The sequence below is a fragment of the Oncorhynchus mykiss genome, chromosome 4 (assembly GCF_013265735.2).
Source record: "Oncorhynchus mykiss isolate Arlee chromosome 4, USDA_OmykA_1.1, whole genome shotgun sequence".
Lineage (NCBI taxonomy): Eukaryota > Metazoa > Chordata > Actinopteri > Salmoniformes > Salmonidae > Oncorhynchus > Oncorhynchus mykiss.
The window spans coordinates 7,120,133-7,138,124 of NC_048568.1; the positions used below are offsets into that span (position 1 = coordinate 7,120,133).

General features: G+C 44.7%; 1 long non-coding RNA gene across 1 annotated transcript; it reads right to left on the reverse strand.

Moving 5' to 3' along the window:
* Nucleotides 1-4,998: 4,998 nt before the first annotated feature.
* On the reverse strand, nt 4,999-13,161 carry LOC110520964. Its single transcript, XR_002473065.2, has 3 exons — nt 12,771-13,161; nt 5,883-5,997; nt 4,999-5,774 (listed from the first exon to the last, which is right to left on the reverse strand). It is a non-coding gene; the product is annotated as an uncharacterized LOC110520964 (long non-coding RNA).
* Between the last annotated feature and the right edge of the window lie 4,831 nt (nt 13,162-17,992).

Here is a 17,992-nt window from a genome sequence, read left to right on the forward strand (position 1 = left end):
TGAGTAGTACTGTTGACCATTTGCAGACGAATGGGCGTAGACTTTGACTACCGAACTTCGACTTGCCTCAAGAAAAAAAATGTTGTGTGCGCAAACAGAAAAAACATCATAATATATGCGTGAATTGACAGTCCACGTTTCGACTGGGAAGCATGCGACAGGATTTAGGATGGACCACTCACCAGTCCACATCATATACCCCTCCCACACCATTGTGCCTCGTCCTTTCCAGTATTGTTCCAGAAAATGTGACAGCTATGTAACCAGGCCAGCCAAGGACAGTACAGCTCGGCACAGTAGTTTGAAAAGGGTAATAGATCTCCATGGTGAACATGACTCCATCAGTGTGCACACAGACGTAGCCATGCACACACACACACACACTTCCTGTCCCCTTCCCTCACCTGTCCCTCTGGTCACCTCTCTGCATCTTTATTGTTCATCTCTGAGGTGTAGCAGCATGCGTCGGAGAATGTTCCAACGCCAACGCACGATTTGCTGAGGCCCCCTGCTGCGTCTCCTCGCTCCAGGAAGTGAATATATCTCCACCCAGGCTCCCATCTTCCTCTGTGACCTCTCAGTCAATCATGTGCATATTTACGACTGGGCAGAGCGAGAGAGAGTCACTTTAAATTCAGACAGTGGTTTAGGCCCTAATGACTGCATTGGAGGGACAGGGATGTCTGCTGAATCGTATTAGTTAAACATGGAGGCTTTGAGGGAGAATCGCAGGAGAGAGAAGGGCGGTTCTAAGAAGAAGCAAAAACGCAGGACTCTGAGTGATGTCAAATATGACAACCATGGGCTTTTTTCTACTTTAAATGCAACAGTTGGCCTTCGTAGCCCAGTGGGTCACCGGATTAGTTGGATAATGTTCAGTAGGCACGAAACAGAAGAAAAAGGGGAGGTACACTCTCAACTCGTCCAATAAGATACAATTATTTCCGTCTTCTGTTGCCAAGTGTGGCACTAATGAATTCCATTAATTGATTGGTCAAAGTGAGGAATGGCAAGGACAGACACACCAACTGATTATCGTAGTGTAAATCAATGGCTAATCCTCATTGACGTAGTGTGGTGAAACCCAACAGGCCTCTTGTGCCCTCTAGAGAGACCTCGTGATCCCACCACGGTGAACAGCTGTCCTACAGTGGGGGATATACTGTCATAGGAAGTTAAGAAAAAGGAAGTCATAGACTTCTCTCTCTTCTACCGCACAGCAAGCAATACTGATGCACCAAGTCTGGAGCCAACAGGACCCCTGAACAGCTTCTACCCCCCAAGCCATAAGACTGCTAAATAATTAGTCCAGGTAGCTAGCTATTGGTTAACTATTTAACTATCTGCATTGACCCTTTTTGCACTAACTTTTTTGACTCATCCCATACACTGCTGCTACTGTTTATTATCTATCCTGTTTCCGAGTCACTTTATTCCCAGTTCTATGTACACTGCTGCTACTGTTTATTATCTATCCCGTTTCCGAGTCACTTTATTCCTAGTTCTTTGTACAATGCTGCTACTGTTTATTATCTATCCTGTTTCCGAGTCACTTTATTCCTAGTTCTTTATACAATGCTGCTACTGTTTATTATCTATCCTGTTTCCGAGTCACTTTATTCCTAGTTATATGTACACATCTACCTCAATTACCTCGTACCCCTGCACATCAACTCTGTACAGCTACCCCGTTTATATAGCCAAGTTGTATTTACTCATTGTGTATTTTTTATTATATTTATTGTGTTGTACATTTTCTATTATTTCTCCATTTTCTTTCTCTCTGCGTTAATGGGAAGGGCCTGTAAAGTAAGCATTTCACTGTTAGTCTACCCCTGTGGGTGACAAAGTGTGATGAACATGATTGTATTAAATATTTGTATTTGATTTGAAGAGAAAGGTGGGATTCCAGGTTATCATTTTTGTAATCATGTTGCACAAATGATCTGGAGTCCTATGTATAAAACATTTCACATTTGACTGCTGATCTACACTCAAAGTTTCAATTGGATGACATATTTTACTAACACCTTGAATACTTGAGCAATGATTGATTCAATTTGCCCCATACAATGGAACATTCAGGTAGGCTATTTGAGGTTGTAACGACTCTCGCGGGTTGAAGGAGACCAAGGTGCAGCGTGGTAGGCGTTCATGATTTTTAAATAACTGAACACCGCAACAAAATAACAAAGTAGAAAAAACAAGAGCGCACAGTTCTGTCAGGCAACAAAACAGAAAATAACTCCCCACAAAACCCAAACGGAAAATCACAACTTATAAATGATCCCCAATCAGAGACAACGATAGACAGCTGCTTCTGATTGGGAACCACACTAGGCAAAAACAACAAAGAAATAGAAAACAGGCGTGACAGAGGTGCAGCTTGAGGTTCCATTGTACCACGTAAACTAAGTGGAGGATCACACATTGTCCACATCGCGCCATTTAAAAGTAATTTCCAAATGCAGTCGCCGCGAATGCAGGAACATTGCCTTTAAAAGCTGCATTGTCGACAAAGCACAAACGGATTGATTCCCAGCCTAAACCAATCACTGCTCAAGTATTTGAAAGTGCTTGAAAATGTATTTAACCCAGACCTGTTATGAGCCCACCCATGTCACTGAGCCATGGCTCTGGCAGACCTGCTCTGACTTGGAGCCAAGGCAAGGCACTGGGTACTTATGAGCTTTCATTAACATAACAATGGCTATCTGTTAACTTTGACACCTTCTCACAAGTCTTGAATGATGCAGAGGTTGTTGATTCTGCTCATCACAAGTATATCAAATCAAATTGTATTGGTCACACGCGCTGAATACAATAGGTGTAGACTTTACAGTGAAATGCTTACTTACGAGCCCATTCTCAACAATGCACAGTTAAAAAGAAATACAAATATTTGCTACATATAAAAGGAAATAGTAACACAAACAATAACGAGGCTATATACAAGGAGAAATTGTAGTGAGTCAATGTGCAGAGGTACGAGGTGATGGAGGTAATTGAGGTAATACAGTATTTACATGTGGGTAGGAGTAAAAGTGACTAGGCAATCAGGATATATAATAAACAGAGTAGGAACAGTGTATGTGACTGTTAGTGTTTGTGTGTGGCGTCAATATGCATTTGTGTCCGTTTTGTGTGTGTGTTGGGGTGTCAGTGTAGTATGTGTGAGTGTGTGGTTAGAGTCTAGTGAGTGTGCATACAGCCAGTGCAAGAAAGTCAGTGCAAAAACAATTAAGACGAATAAATAAATAATAAATGGGTCAATGTAAATGGTTCAGGTGGCCATTTGATTAACTGTTCAGCAGTCTTATGGCTTGGCGGTAGAAGCTTTACAGGTGCCTTTTGGTCCCAGTATCAAGGCACAAGGCGAGACCCAGATGCCGACACATGAAGCAGATGGTTGGAGTCTTACAATGTTTATTAATCCAAAGGGGTAGGCAAGAGAATGGTTGTGGACAGGCAAAAAGGTCAAAACCATATCAGAGTCCAGGAGGTACAGAGTGGCAGACAGGCTTGTGGTCAAGGCAGGCAGAATGGTCAGGCAGGTGGGTACAAAGTCCAGAAACTGGCAAGGGTCAAAACTGGGAGGACTAGAAAAAGGAGAATGCAAAAAGCTGGAGAACTGGAAAACCGCTGGTTGACTTGGAAACATACAAGACGAACTGGCACAGAGAGACAGGAAACACAGGGATAAATACACTGGGGAAAACAAGCGACACTTGGAGGGGGTGGAGACAATAACGAGGACAGGTGAAACAGATCAGGGTGTGACACCCAGACTTGGAGCTACTATACCGGTTACCGTGCTGTAGCAGAGAGAACAGTCTATGACTTGGGTGGCTGGACTCTTTCAACATTTGTAAGGACTTCCTCTGACACCACCTGGTATAGAGGTCCTGGATGGCAGAGAGTTTGGCTCCAGTGATGTACTGGGCCGTACACACTACCCTCTGTAGCGACTTGTGGTCGGAAACCAAGTAGTTGCCATGCTAAGCAGTGATGCAGATAGTTAAGATGCTCTCAATTGTGCAACTGTATAACCTTTTGAAGATCTGAGGGCCCATGCCTCCTGAGGGGGAAGAGGAGTTGTCGTGCCCTCTTCACGACTGCTTTGGTGTGCTAGGGACATGATAGGTCCTTAGTGATGTGGACACCGATTAACTTTAAGCTCTTGACATGCTCCACTACAGCCTCGATGATTTGAATGGGAGTGTGTTCAGCCCTCTGTTTCCTGTAGTCCAAGATAAGCTCCTTTGTCTTGCTCACGTTGAGGAAGAGGTTATTGTTCCGTCTCTGCACTGCCAAGTCTCCAACCTCCTCCCTATAGGCTGTCTCATCATCGTCGGTGAACAGGCCTACCACCACTGCTACAAGACAGAAGTCATTTAGACAGGTTACCGTGGCGTTCTTAGGCACAGGGACAATGCTGATTTGCTTAGAAACATGTAGGTATTACAGACTGGGTCAGCGAGATTGTTGAAAACGACACTTGCCAGCTGGTCAGTGCATGCTCTGACTACGTGTTATGATAATCCATCTGGCCCGGCAGCCTTGAGAATTATAACCTGTTTTAAAGGTCTTACTCACATTGGCTACGGAAAGCGTCATCATACTTTTTGCTTGTAAGGAATCAGGAGGATAGAGTTATGGTCAAATTTGCCTAATGGAGGGTGGGGAAGAGCTTTGTATGCATCTCTGTGTGTGGAGTAAATGTGATCTGGAGTTTTATCCCTCTAGTTCAGTGGTTCCCAACCAGGGCTACTAGGACTCCTGGGGGTACTTCGCCTATCCACAAGGGGTACTTTGGAAGACTCCTGAGACCATAGGCCTACTGTTAAAATGTACATGAGGGGTTCTCCGGGCAAAGCTAAATTCAGTTGGTGGTACAGTAGCCAAAAGGTTGGGAACAACTGCTCTAGTAGCACAAGTGTCATGCTGGTGGAAGTTAGGTAAAAAGTGTCGTGGAAATTCACCACTAATAACTAAAACTCAATTTAAAATAATCAATCTTTATTATCACAGCCAGAGAGTTTCACAAACTCAATTCAAGCTTGATGAAAACTCTTACAAGTGCGTTCTCTTTCAGTCCTTATATCCTGCCACACAAACAAGTCATTTAAGTATGATTTACATTATTTATTATTAACGTTGGTTCCTGCATGTGACTGACTGACACATCACAAGGCTTTTTCTCTCAAAGCTGAGACCTTGAAACTGAGATACTCTTTTTGGTTGCCAGAGCAATGTTCTGGGCATACTGCCAAATTGCAATATTATATTAGCTATATATCAGCAATATTAAGGTTTTCTCCCATGTACAATCAATAATTTACTTGCATGTTACCAAACCAAGAGATATAATTACAGAGCAGCATTATTCTAAACATTCGATCTGATACAGAAAGAGAACATTTTAATCACAAATGGATTTCATTTTTCATGCTTTAAAATCACTGGCCACTACGAGCGCCGCTTCTGGATCAGCATTTTTTTTTGTTTGCTAATGGCCATATACAGCCCATTGAGAGTGGTCTTAGTGCCAGCCTCCGTTAGCTGTGGTAAATAAACAACTACGAAAGATACAGATGAAAACACTTTGCACATGGTATGATCTACAGCTCATGAGGTATTCTAACTCAGGCGAGCAGAAAATCTTAAAAAGTTAAGATCAGCACAAAAAAAATATACAAACTAGCACAATTGGTCAGGAGCCCATAAAATGTCCGTCATTCCCTCTGGCACCATTCTTCATTAGTGTCACACTCCTGATGGAAACAATAACACTAGAGCATTAACATAAAACACTGTCAACACCCTGGTATGGGGCTAAGTCTAGATGGAAAACCACAATTAGCACCTACTAGGAGTTTTACCTCATATCCCCTTCCCATGAGAACCTGGCGCTCAGGGAAAACCCTACAGACAGACCTCCGTCCCATCTCTCCATCGTCCCTCTCTTTCTTCCTCTTCCCAGCCTTAAGGATTGTGCTTATTGGGGAAGAAGAGGGAAGGAAAAGGGGCCTGAGTCACTAGGAGGAAGGAGGATAAATATTGGTTTTGTGGGCTCTCCGTGGAGCCCTGGACCTCTAAGAAAACTTTCTCGAGAGCAACCAAAGCAAATAGTCCCGCATCGGTGAGGTCTGGCTCGCCTCCGCTCGTGTGTTTGTTTACACAGACACGGAGGATGGCCGTCATGACAGACGGAGACCAGAGAGAGTGAGCGAGAGAGAGAGAGAGGTTTATACATACATACACACACACACACACACTTGTCGATCTTAGGGTTCCATACATGTATAAATTATGCTTTTGTTTGAGTAGCTCACGGTGCTACACAGAACGATAATAAGGACATATGGCGCTTCCGATGCAACCTGCTTCTATCCTTCTTTTTCTCCACCTCCCTCTGCCCCAATCGGTCCATCTGTATGTCTGTGATTGCTCCGCTCCCCTCAGCTCTGTGCGTTTCGTTGCGTAGGTGGGATCAGTGGCTTAAAGGAGCAGACCAAAGGATGCTGCTATGGATCACAAAGGGTTGCGTCCCAAATGGCACCCTGTTCCTTATATACTGCACTACTTTTGACCAGATCACTATGGGCCCAGGTCAAATGTAGTGCACTGCATAGGGAATGGGGTGCCCTTTGGAATACAGGCAGGGTGTTGGAGTGAGATTAGTTCACTCACAGGAGAAGAATCAACCAACCAAACAACCAACCAGGCAACCTGGGAGAGTGGGAGTAATGCCATCAGAGGGACAGATGGGTGAGAGCCGTTGACCTGCTGACCTGTATGAGAATCTGGCTAGCTACTGCTAACACACACATGCAACAAGCGCACTAACGCGCAAGCGCACACACATATGCATTCACAAATACACACTGACCCACAGAAATACACCCACACTCAAATATTCAATCTCTCTTTCTCACACACACACACACACACACACACACACACACACACACACACACACACACACACACACACACACAAAGAGAGAGAAACACACACCCTCTTTTGTGGCCTGCCCTCATGGTGGTCGGTCGCACTTCTAAAGGCTTAATCTGTCGGACCTTCCCCTCTGGTTAAGAGCACAAAGGCCCCTCTCGCCTGACACAATGACACAAAGCCTGCTCACATACCTCTATACACATGTCCCGTTCCAGCCGAGACAAACAGACCACCCGTTCCCTGGAAACCAGCCCTCAGTCCGTCACAGGGGAGGGAAGGGCTAAGGAAGTGTCCGAAAATAGAACACTATCCCCTAGTGCACTACTTTTGACCAGGGCCCATTGGAGTGACAGGTAGGAGTGACAGGATGCATCCCAAATAGTACCGTATTCCCCATGTAGTGCACTACTTTTGACCAGGGTCCGTACGGGAGGGAAGGGCTAAAGCAGTGACAAGCTGTCCCAGATAGCAACCTATTCCATATAGTGAACTGCTTTTGACTATTCGCCTTATTTAGCCCCGCCCACTTGACACAGTTCCAAACGAACACATTTGTGTTTTTGTTTCCATTTCACAACTTCCGGCAACGCTAGCAAATGACCTCCGAGCGGTGGCTAGCTAATAATACAAAAACGTGCATCATTAACACATCTTAACACATAAACAAAACAGCTCACATTTGGGAACACACACGAATGGATCTTCGGAGGTCGGACTTACCCCATCCGTACATGGACATACCCTATCCGTCCATGATTAATACATGGATGGATGACATGATAAAATGGCCTGAAATTACATATGGGGACATTTTAATTACTTCGTGCACTCTTTGGAAATGGATGGTTCCACCTTGAAAAATGGCAGGAGTGCAGAGGCCTATCAGTACAACCACGGTGGTAAAGTGGGCCAAGTTCTTCTTCACCAGGAGGAGGGGAAATGATTTTTGAAGCCAATCAAGCAGCTCTTACTACTCGGCTTGGTTGCTTGTATAAAACAACGGATCAGTAGAGACTGCTAGATGCACTTGCATTTCTGGCCGTGGAAAGTCATGCAGCCATGTCGCCTCAGTTTTGTGGAAGGTGGGTTGATAAGCAAAGTCACTTGCATTTCTATGTCTAACGTGACTTGACATAAGCGATTACAGCATGCAAGCAGCATACATGTGTTGTGGTGAGAGTTACTATAATCCATAGGCTAATGTTAATCAATCTCTGCATTACTTGCTCTTGTAATTTACAGTGGGGCAAAAAAAGTATTTAGTCAGCCACCAATTGTGCAAGTTCTCCCACTTAAAAAGATGAGAGAGGCCTGTAATTTTCATCATAGGTACACTTCAACTATGACAGACAAGATGAGGGGAAAAAATCAAGAAAATCCCATTGTAGGATTTTTTATGAATTTATTTGCAAATTATGGTGGAAATAAGTATTTGGTCACCTACGAACAAGCAAGATTTCTGGCTCTCACAGACCTGTAACATCTTCTTTAAGAGGCTCCTCTGTCCTCCACTCGTTACCTGTATTAATGGCACCTGTTTGAACTTGTTATCAGTATAAAAGACAGCTGTCCACAACCTCAAACAGTCACACTCCAAACTCCACTATGGCCAAGACCAAAGAGCTGTCAAAGGACACCAGAAACAAAATTGTAGACCTGCACCAGGCTGGGAAGACTGAATCTGCAATAGGTAAGCAGCTTGGTTTGAAGTAATCAACTGTGGGAGCAATTATTAGGAAATGGTAGACATACAAGACCACTAATAATCTCCCTCGATCTGGGGCTCCACGCAAGATCTCACCCCGTGGGGTCAAAATGATCACAAGAACGGTGAGCTAAAATCCCAGAACCACACGGGGGGGACCTAGTGAATGACCTGCAGAGAGCTGGGACTAAAGTAACAAGGCCTACCATCATTAACACACTACGCCGCCAGGGACTCAAATCCTGCAGTGCCAGACGTGTCCCCCTGCTTAAGCCAGTACATGTCCAGGCCCATCTGAAGTTTGCTAGAGAGCATTTGGATGAGCCAGAAGAAGATTGGGAGAATGTCATATGGTCAGATGAAACCAAAATATAACTTTTTGGTAAAAAGTGTTTGGAGGACAAAGAATGCTGAGTTGCATCCAAAGAACACCATACCTACTGTGAAGTTTGGGGGTGGAAACATCATGCTTTGGGGCTGTTTTTCTGCAAAGGGACCAGGACGACTGATCCGTGTAAAGGAAAGACTGAATGGGGCCATGTATCGTGAGATTTTGAGTGAAAACCTCCTTCCATCAGCAAGGGCATTGAAGATGAAACGTGGCTGGGTCTTTCAGCATGACAATGATCCCAAACACACCACCCTGGCAACGAAGGAGTGGCTTCGTAAGAAGCATTTCAAGGTCCTGGAGTGGCCTAGCCAGTCTCCAGATCTTAACCCTATAGAAAATCTTTGGAGGGAGTTGAAAGTCCGTGTTGCCCAGCAACAGCCCCAAAACATCACTGCTCTAGAGGAGATCTGCATGGAGGAATGGGCCAAAATACCAGCAACAGTGTGTGAAAACCTTGTGAAGACTTACAGAAAACGTTTGACCTCTGTCATAGCCAACAAAGGGTATATAACAAAGTATTGAGATAAACTTTTGTTATTGACCAAATACTTATTTTCCACCATAATTTGCAAATAAATTCATTAAAAATCCTACAATGTGATTTTCTGGATTTGTTTTCTCATTTTGTCTGTTATAGTTTTAAAGTGTACCTATGATAATTACAGGCCTCTCATCTTTTTAAGTGGGAGAACTTGCACAATTGGTGGCTGACTAAATACTTTTTTGCCCACTGTATGTTTATGGCCTATTTTCTTCATTCCTTTTAGAGATGAAAGTGCACATTACTGCTCTATCTAGACACAGAATGATAAAATAGTCATGTTTAACATAGCAGTTAGACCAAGCGCTTTGTAGGACGAAAGCTGACTTGAGAATGTCATGATTCACTGGTTATGTACTGTATTTGTGGATCAACAGAACTGTGGTATTATAGTGGGGAATCTAAGTATCCTGTCAAATCTCATGTTGCTGAAGCAAGGTAGGTTTATGGAGCCAGGTGAGTAGGGTATAAAATGTATTTAAACATGTCAGCATCACATGTATTTATTTAGTGTTATAGTTTTTCTGCGTGAGTAAGGCTTGTAAAATATCACTGTGGTTGGGGGTAATGCCTAATGTATGGTAAGTATAAGTGGTATAATCTCATTGGGAACAATATCAAGGTAAGTTTATGATGAAACGTGCATGTGTTTTGATTAAATTGATCACATAGTCCTGTCACACAATTGTTAATCATGGGATTTTCTCAGAATCTCTTTTTGTTACAAGCTTTCTATCACAGGTGCAGAATGCAGTGTCCAGTGGGCTAACTGGTATAGCCTGCACAGATGGGCAGCGACAATGGAATGCTGGGACTCGGAGGAACCTTGAGCCAAAGCGGTTAAACAGCATTGACTTCACACACCATAAGGCCATTGACCAAATGCAGAAAAGCGTCATGAATGTCCACCCCTGCCACCCACTCCTGCATTCCACTCACAGGGGGAATTTAATAGGAGCCTGAGACACCTGAATCTGCCTGTGGGGAGTCTGCTCTATCAGTCTGTAAATGCTGAACCAACAGTAATATCACAGCCAGTAGCATCCTAGGTAAAAATTGGACTGAAAGGAATATTTATTTGTGGCTGTACTATTTTAATGTATTTGAACTGATGTGTGTCTCTTCTGTTCAATGCTTTCTAACTCCATATAATAACTTAATATAGATTCTCTACTCTTTCACAGCCACATGGAGAGCATGTCAATTACAACTGCCAGAAGTGCCTGCCCTTTTACAATTCATTTGTGAAACATGACCCAACCCAGTCGACTGCTTTGGAACAGACCCCAAAGGTCAGAGTGCCTCACACTTGTGGCATGACTCAAGGAAGCTTAAAGTTACTGCAAGCTCAGCCAAGAAGGTCCCTGTCAGATAATCCACCAACCCTGGTAAGTTTCTCCAGGAGCATCTGTATCCCAGGTTCCGAGGGAATGCACCCACACACTACGGGAAAGATAATGAGCTGATGGCCTCCAAGTGGCTGGAAGACTGTGGAGTCTCTGTGGACCACAGAGGCACTGTTGTCAGTGTTGAAGAGCCATGGCTTTCAGCAAGCCCTGACCGAGTGCTGAACTCCAAAGAGCTGTTGGAGATCAAGTGTCCTGACATGGGGAAGGGCTTTGATCTCTGGATGATGTCTTCAATGGGAAAACACTGGACCACATGGATACTACATGCAGGTGCAAATTGGTATGTTTTGCACAGGACTGAGAGAAAGTAAGGTGCTCATCTGGACTCCATCCCAGCAACTTGTCATCCCTGTTCCCTATGATGCACAGTTCTGTGCAGAAGCTGTCCTGAGGTTGAAGGCATTCTACTTTACCCACATGCTGTCATTTATTGTTGAAGAGCAGAAGGCAGGAAGATTGTCACCGAGTGACAAATATATGCAGCTCTATAGACGTATGTAGTCAGATGTCTCTCCTGTTTGTAGTTAATGTTAACATTGTTTTTCAATTGAAAAGCCGGACAATGCATCAACAGTCACAGTATTGTGTAAATTATTTTTATGGCTTTGTTTTTTGTTAATATTAATGGGTATGGAAATAAATAATTTAGTCTAGTTGTTATATAATAAATTGAAATTAATTTAACGTAATATTTTACACAACTTTAATTCATATTGTGAAATCAACCCCGTGAATTGCGTTTGACTGGTCAGTTCATTCAGCATCTCCATGAATGATATCACCACGCAGGTTACTCAGGGCAGCACAGATTCTAAGTATTTTGTTCATTTTAGATGAGAGGTTGATTGGGCCTTTGAATTACGCGTTCCACATGAACCCTCACGTTAGCTATCCGTCTTGTACATGTGGTGACCCCCTCTTACATCTGTGTGCTTCTTTTTGTGAAGGCTGGAATTGTTAATTTGACCTTCCTCTCATGTAGCAGATCACGGATTGTGAAGCCCCGGTCAGCCATGAGCTCATCACCTGGACAGAGGTACTCCAGGAACCCAGAATCCAATGTTATATATTTGTCGCTACATCTACCTCCATATGCTGAGGAGTTGAACATCACTCGACCACAAGGTGCAATGACCACCAGCTACTTGATAGTGTTCTGGGCGTAGTAATGGCTGAATGACTCCCCCCTTGAATCCAGATTCTTGTTCTTCTGTAAAGCAGTTTCTGAGCAGTCGATAATGCAGGTTTTTCCTGAGTAGTTTTTCCTGGGTCCTTAAAACATTATGGCATTGTAGCACGGATGGTCTCCCTTGGCAGCCATGGAATGTACTCCCTCAGATTCTCTCCCATCATGTCAATCCAATAACTAATGACTCGACTGACAATACTCTGGGAAACACCGAACCTTCCTGCTAGGTACTGCTGCAGCAAGTTGAGCTTCAGCTTCATCAGTGTCATCCGGAGTTGGTCTTTCAGGTCTAACTGAAAGCTGCCCTTGTAGATGGGTAGAAGATGTTCTGCCAGGGTAGAAAAGGCAGCAAGAGACAAGCCTGTATGCAGTCAACAGAGTGCAATAAAGCACCGTACTACATGGACGCTCCTAATCATATTTAATAATCATAATAATTAAGTATTTATAAAATGGGACTTGTATTATTGAGTTGTAAAGGAAATAAAATAGCACTATTATGAGACTGCTTAGCTACAAGAGCAATAAGGAGACACAAAATGAGAGCAGGCAAACTGCTCTAGCGTTTGGCTTACCTGTCACTGATTACTGCCTGAGCAACACCCGACGCTTCTTCACGAGTGGAGCATCGTAGCCAAGCCATTTTTCTGGGTTTTTTTTTCAGGTTGTATGGGGCTCCTCAGGTACATTCAGATCGACGTGGATGTTGGTGTTCAAAACATTGCTGTTGTAAAAACTGCCTCCTCTTCATCCACTTATTGTGACAGCCTCGTAATGAATATATAACGTCTATTATGGTGATAGATTTTAAGATTTTGTGCGGTTCTGTCAGTGTAAAACTATCGAGTCCTCAACGGAAAGTTTCACTTTTGCATGTGCTAGCGTCACGCGAATGTTGCCGGAAATAGAAACACAATTGCAATGAACTCGCTGTGACCACTGTGACGTTCCAGAATAAGGAGAATAGGGCTCTGATCAAAAGCATTGCACTATATAGGGAATATAGTGCCATTTGGGATGCAACTATATGGGTAGGAAGGAACTCACCCCAGTGCTAGACAAAGAAAAAGGTTGCTTATATGGCTCAGTTTCCCTGGTAACTAACATACAGTTGAAGTCGGAAGATTACATACACTATGGTTGGAGTCATTAAAACTCGTTTTTCAACCACTCCAGAAATTTCTTGTTAATTAAGAAACTATAATTTTGGCAAGTCAGTTAGGACATCAACTTTGTGCATGACAAAAGTAATGTTTTCCAACAATAGTTTACAGACAAATTATTTCACTTATAATTCACTGTTTCACAATTCTAGTGGGTCAGAAGGTTACATACACTAAGTTGACTGTGCATTTAAACAGCTTGGAAAATTCCAGAAAATGACATCATGGCTTTAGAAGCTTCTCATAGGCTAATTGACATCATTTGAGTCATTTGGAAGTGTACCTGTGGATGTATTTCAAGGCCTACCTTCAAACTCAGTGCCTCTTTGCTTGACAGCATGGGAAAATCAAAAGAAATCAGCAAAGACCTCAGAAAAAAAATTGTAGACCTCCACTAGTCTGGCTCATCCTTGGGAGCAATTTCCACATGCATCTGCACAAACAATAGTATGCAAGTATAAACACCATGTGACCACACAGCCGTCATACCACTCAGGAAGGAGACGCGTTCTGTCTCCTAGAGATGAATGTACTTTGGTGCGAAAAGTGCAAATCAATCCCAGAACAACAGCAAAGGACCTTGTGAAGATGCTGGCGGAAACGGGTACAAAAGTGTCTATATCCACAGTAAATCGAGTCCTACATCGACATAACCTGAAAGGCCGCTCAGCAAGGTACAAGCCATTGCTCCAAAATCGTACTAAAAAATCCAGACAACAGTTTGCAACTGCATATGGGGACAAAGATCGTACTTTTTGGAGAAATGTCCTCTGGTCTGATGAAACAAAAATAGAACTGTTTGGCCATAATGACCATCATTATGTTTGATTGAAAAAGGAGGCTTGCAAGCTGAAGAACACCATCCCAACCGTGAAGCATGGGGGTGGCAGCATCATGTTGTGGGGGTGCTTTGCTGCAGGAGGGACTTGTGCACTTCACAAATAGATGGCATCATGAGGTTGGAAAATTATGTGCATATATTGAAGCAACATCAAGACATCAATCAGGAAGTTAAAGCTTGGTTGTAAATGGGTCTTCCAAATGAACAGTGACACCAAGCACAATAAGTTGTGGCAAAATGACTTAAGGACAACAAAGTCAAGGTATTGGAGTGGCCATCACAAAGCCCTGACCTCAATCCTATAGAAAATGTGTGGGCAGAACTGACCTGACTTAGTTACACCAGCTCTGTCAGGAGGAATGGGCCAAAATTCACCCAACTTATTGTGGGAAGCTTGTGGAAGGCTACCCGAAACATTTGACCCAAGTTAAACAATTTAAAGGCAATGCTACCAAATACTCATTGCGTATATGTAAGCTTCTGACCCACTGGGAATGTGATGAAAGAAATAAAAGCAGAAATAAATCATTCTCTCAACTCATATTCTGACATTTCACATTCTTAAAATAAAGTAGTGATCCTAACTAACCTAAGACAGGGCATTTTTACTAGGATTAAATGTCAGGAATGGTGAAAAACAGAGTTTAAATGCATTTGGCTAAGGTGTTGCCAAGATTCCGCCGAAGTCGGTCCCTCTCCTTGTTTGGACGGCGTTCGGCGGTCGACGTCACCGGCCTTCTAGCCATCGCCGATCCATTTTCCATTTGTTTTGTCTTTGTTTTACACACCTGGTTTCAATTCCCCAATTACATGTTCATTATTTAACCCTCTGTTTTCCCCATGGTTTTTGTGCATGTTTGTTGTATGTATTTCGGTCCTTTTGTGTGGGCTTGGTGTTACTCATGTATTTGGTCATTTTGAATACATTTACTTTTGTTACTCATCTCTGCTCTCCTGTGCCTGACTCCTCTGCAACAGCTATACCCAGATCATTTACAGAAACATGCTCCTTGAAATGGAGTCAGCAGGAGCAGACAAAACCCCTTTGGCGGTCGAGGAGCTGCCGGATGCCAATGTTTCCTACTCCAGCTGGAACTCTACCTGGCGACCGTCCACCTGTCTCCTTCGGGACGTGAGAGCGTGTCCGCCCTCGTCTCCTGTCTCTCAGGGAAAGCCCTGGAGTGGGCCAACACTGTATGTGGGGAATTAGAAGCGGTGTTGGACCATTACACAGAGTTCACCCGTCGCTTCCTGGCAGTTTTTGACCACCCGCTTGACCACTTGAGGCAGGGGACGAGGAGCGCACAGGAGATCGCCTTGGACATCCGGATCCTGGCTGCCAGCGTGGGATGGAACGACAGGGCCCTGATCGATCACAACCGGTGCAGTCTGCTTGAGGACGTCCGTCGGGAGTTGGCCTGCAGGGATACCACTCTGGCGTTTGACCAGCTGGTGGACCTGTACATCCAGCTGGATAACCTGCTGGCTACCCGCAGACGTCTGGATCGGGGCCTGTCAGTTCCATCCCCCAGTATCACCGCTACGATGCCCATCGAGCTGGACGGTGTTGGGGAGGTTCCTCTGGAAGTCGAGAATGCAGGCAGGGCATTCTCGTGTCACACCAGGTGAGTCGGCAACAGGTTCAACAGAGTCCCCTGTTTCTCACAGGTTTTTGTTTATTAATTTTCCAGAGTTTTCCCCGCATTCCCAGCATAAGGCGCTCGTAGATTCAGGAGCAGCTGGGAATTTTATTGACAGAGCATTTGCCCATAGTTTAGGGATCCCCATTGTTCCTGTGGATATGCCCTTCCCTGTGCACGCCCGAGACAGTCGACCATTAGGGTCAGGGCTAATTAGGGAGGCCACCGCTCCACTGGGCATGGTTACGCAGGAGGGTCACAAGGAGAGAATTCATTTGTTCCTTATTGATTCTCCTGTGTTTCCTGTGGTGCTGGGCATACCCTGGTTGGCCTGTCATGACCCCACTATCTCGTGGCAACAGAGAGCTCTCAAGGGTTGGTCACGAAAGTGCTCGAGGATGTGTTTAGGGGTTTCCATCGGTGCTACTATGGTGGAAAGTCCAGACCAGGTCTCCACCGTGCGCATCTCCTCTGAATATGCCGATTTGGCTCTCGCCTTCTTCTTCTCAATTGCCACCCCATCGACGGGGGGATTGTGCGATAAATCTCCAAGTAGACGCAAAACTTCCCAGGAATCACATGTATCCCCTGTCACAGGAGGAGGCGGCGGCTATGGATACAAATGTCTCCGAATCCCTGGGGCAGGTGTACATTTGGCCCTCCACTTCACCTGCCTTTTCGAGTTTATTTTTTGTGAAGAAAAAGGATGGAGGTCTGCCCCCATGCATTGACTATATAGGTATCAACCAAATCACTGTGAGGTACAGCTACCCGCTACCTCTCATAGCCAGTGCTATAGAGTCAATGCACGGGGCGGGCTTCTTCACAAAATTGGATCTCAGGAGCGCTTACAACCTGGTGCGTATCCGGGAGGGGGATGAGTGGAAGACGGCATTTAGTACCACCTCAGGGCACTATGAGTACTTTGTCATGCTGTACGGGTTGATGAATGCTCCATCAGTCTTCCAGGCATTTGAACACAAGATTTTCCGGGCAGGGTGTAGTGGTGTATATCGACAACATTCTGATATACTCCGCTACACACACCGAGCATGTGTCTCTGGTGCGCAGGGTGCTTGGTCGACTGTTGGAGCATGACCTGTACGTCAAGGCTGAGAAATGTCTGTTCTTCCAACAGTCCGTCTCCTTCCTAGGGTACCGCATTTCAACTTCAGGGGTGGAGATGGAGAGTGACCGCATTTCAGCCGTGCGTAATTGGCCGACTCCCACCACGGTAAAGGAGGTGCAGCGGTTCTCAGGGTTTGCTACTACCGGAGGTTTATCCGGGGCTTTGGTCAGGTAGTGGCTCCCATTACCTCACTGTTGAAGGGGTGACCGGTGCGACTGCAGTGGTCGGCTGAGGCGTACAGGACTTTTGGTCACCTGAAGGCTCTGTTTACCTCGGCTTCCGTGCTGGCTCATCCAGATCCCTCTTTGGCGTTCATAGTGGCGATGGACGCATCCGGGGCTGGGATAGGAGCCGTGCTCTCTCATCGCTCGGGTACGCCACCAAAGCTCCGCCCCTGTGCTTTCTTTTCGAAGAAGCTCAGCCTGGCGGAGCGAAACTGATGTGGGGGACCGGGAGCTGTTGGCTGTTGTCAAGGCTCTGAAGGCGTGAAGACATTGGCTTGAGGGGGCTAAACACCCTTTTCTCATCTGGACTGACCACCGCAATCTGCAGTCCGGGCGGCGAGGAGACTGAACCCTCGCTAGGCAAGGTGGGCCATGTTCTTTACCCGTTTTGTTTTCACCCTATCCTACAGACCAGGTTCCCAGGAACGCTAAGGCAGACGCACTGTCCCGGATGTATGTGTTAGGAATATTATGAATAAATGACTAAACATGTCCTCATTTTAAATAGAACTGTAACTAAGTAAACTTCTACTCTGTTTTATTATATCTGATTAACAATATGAGTTAATAAGAAGGGATTATGTGGCATGAACAAGGAGTAATTAAATATAACGAACACCATTCCAAACTAGTCTGGAGAGGAGTGGGTTAAGTAAGCAGATAGGTTAACGACCCTGTGGATAAACCGACGAAACTGAGCTCTGGGGTGTTTTAGATAAGTGAGTGCATTCCTAGGTTTTCTGTTAATTAGAACTGTCAGCTAAGTGGTGATCGATAATGGTGAGGAGTCAAGAGTTAAT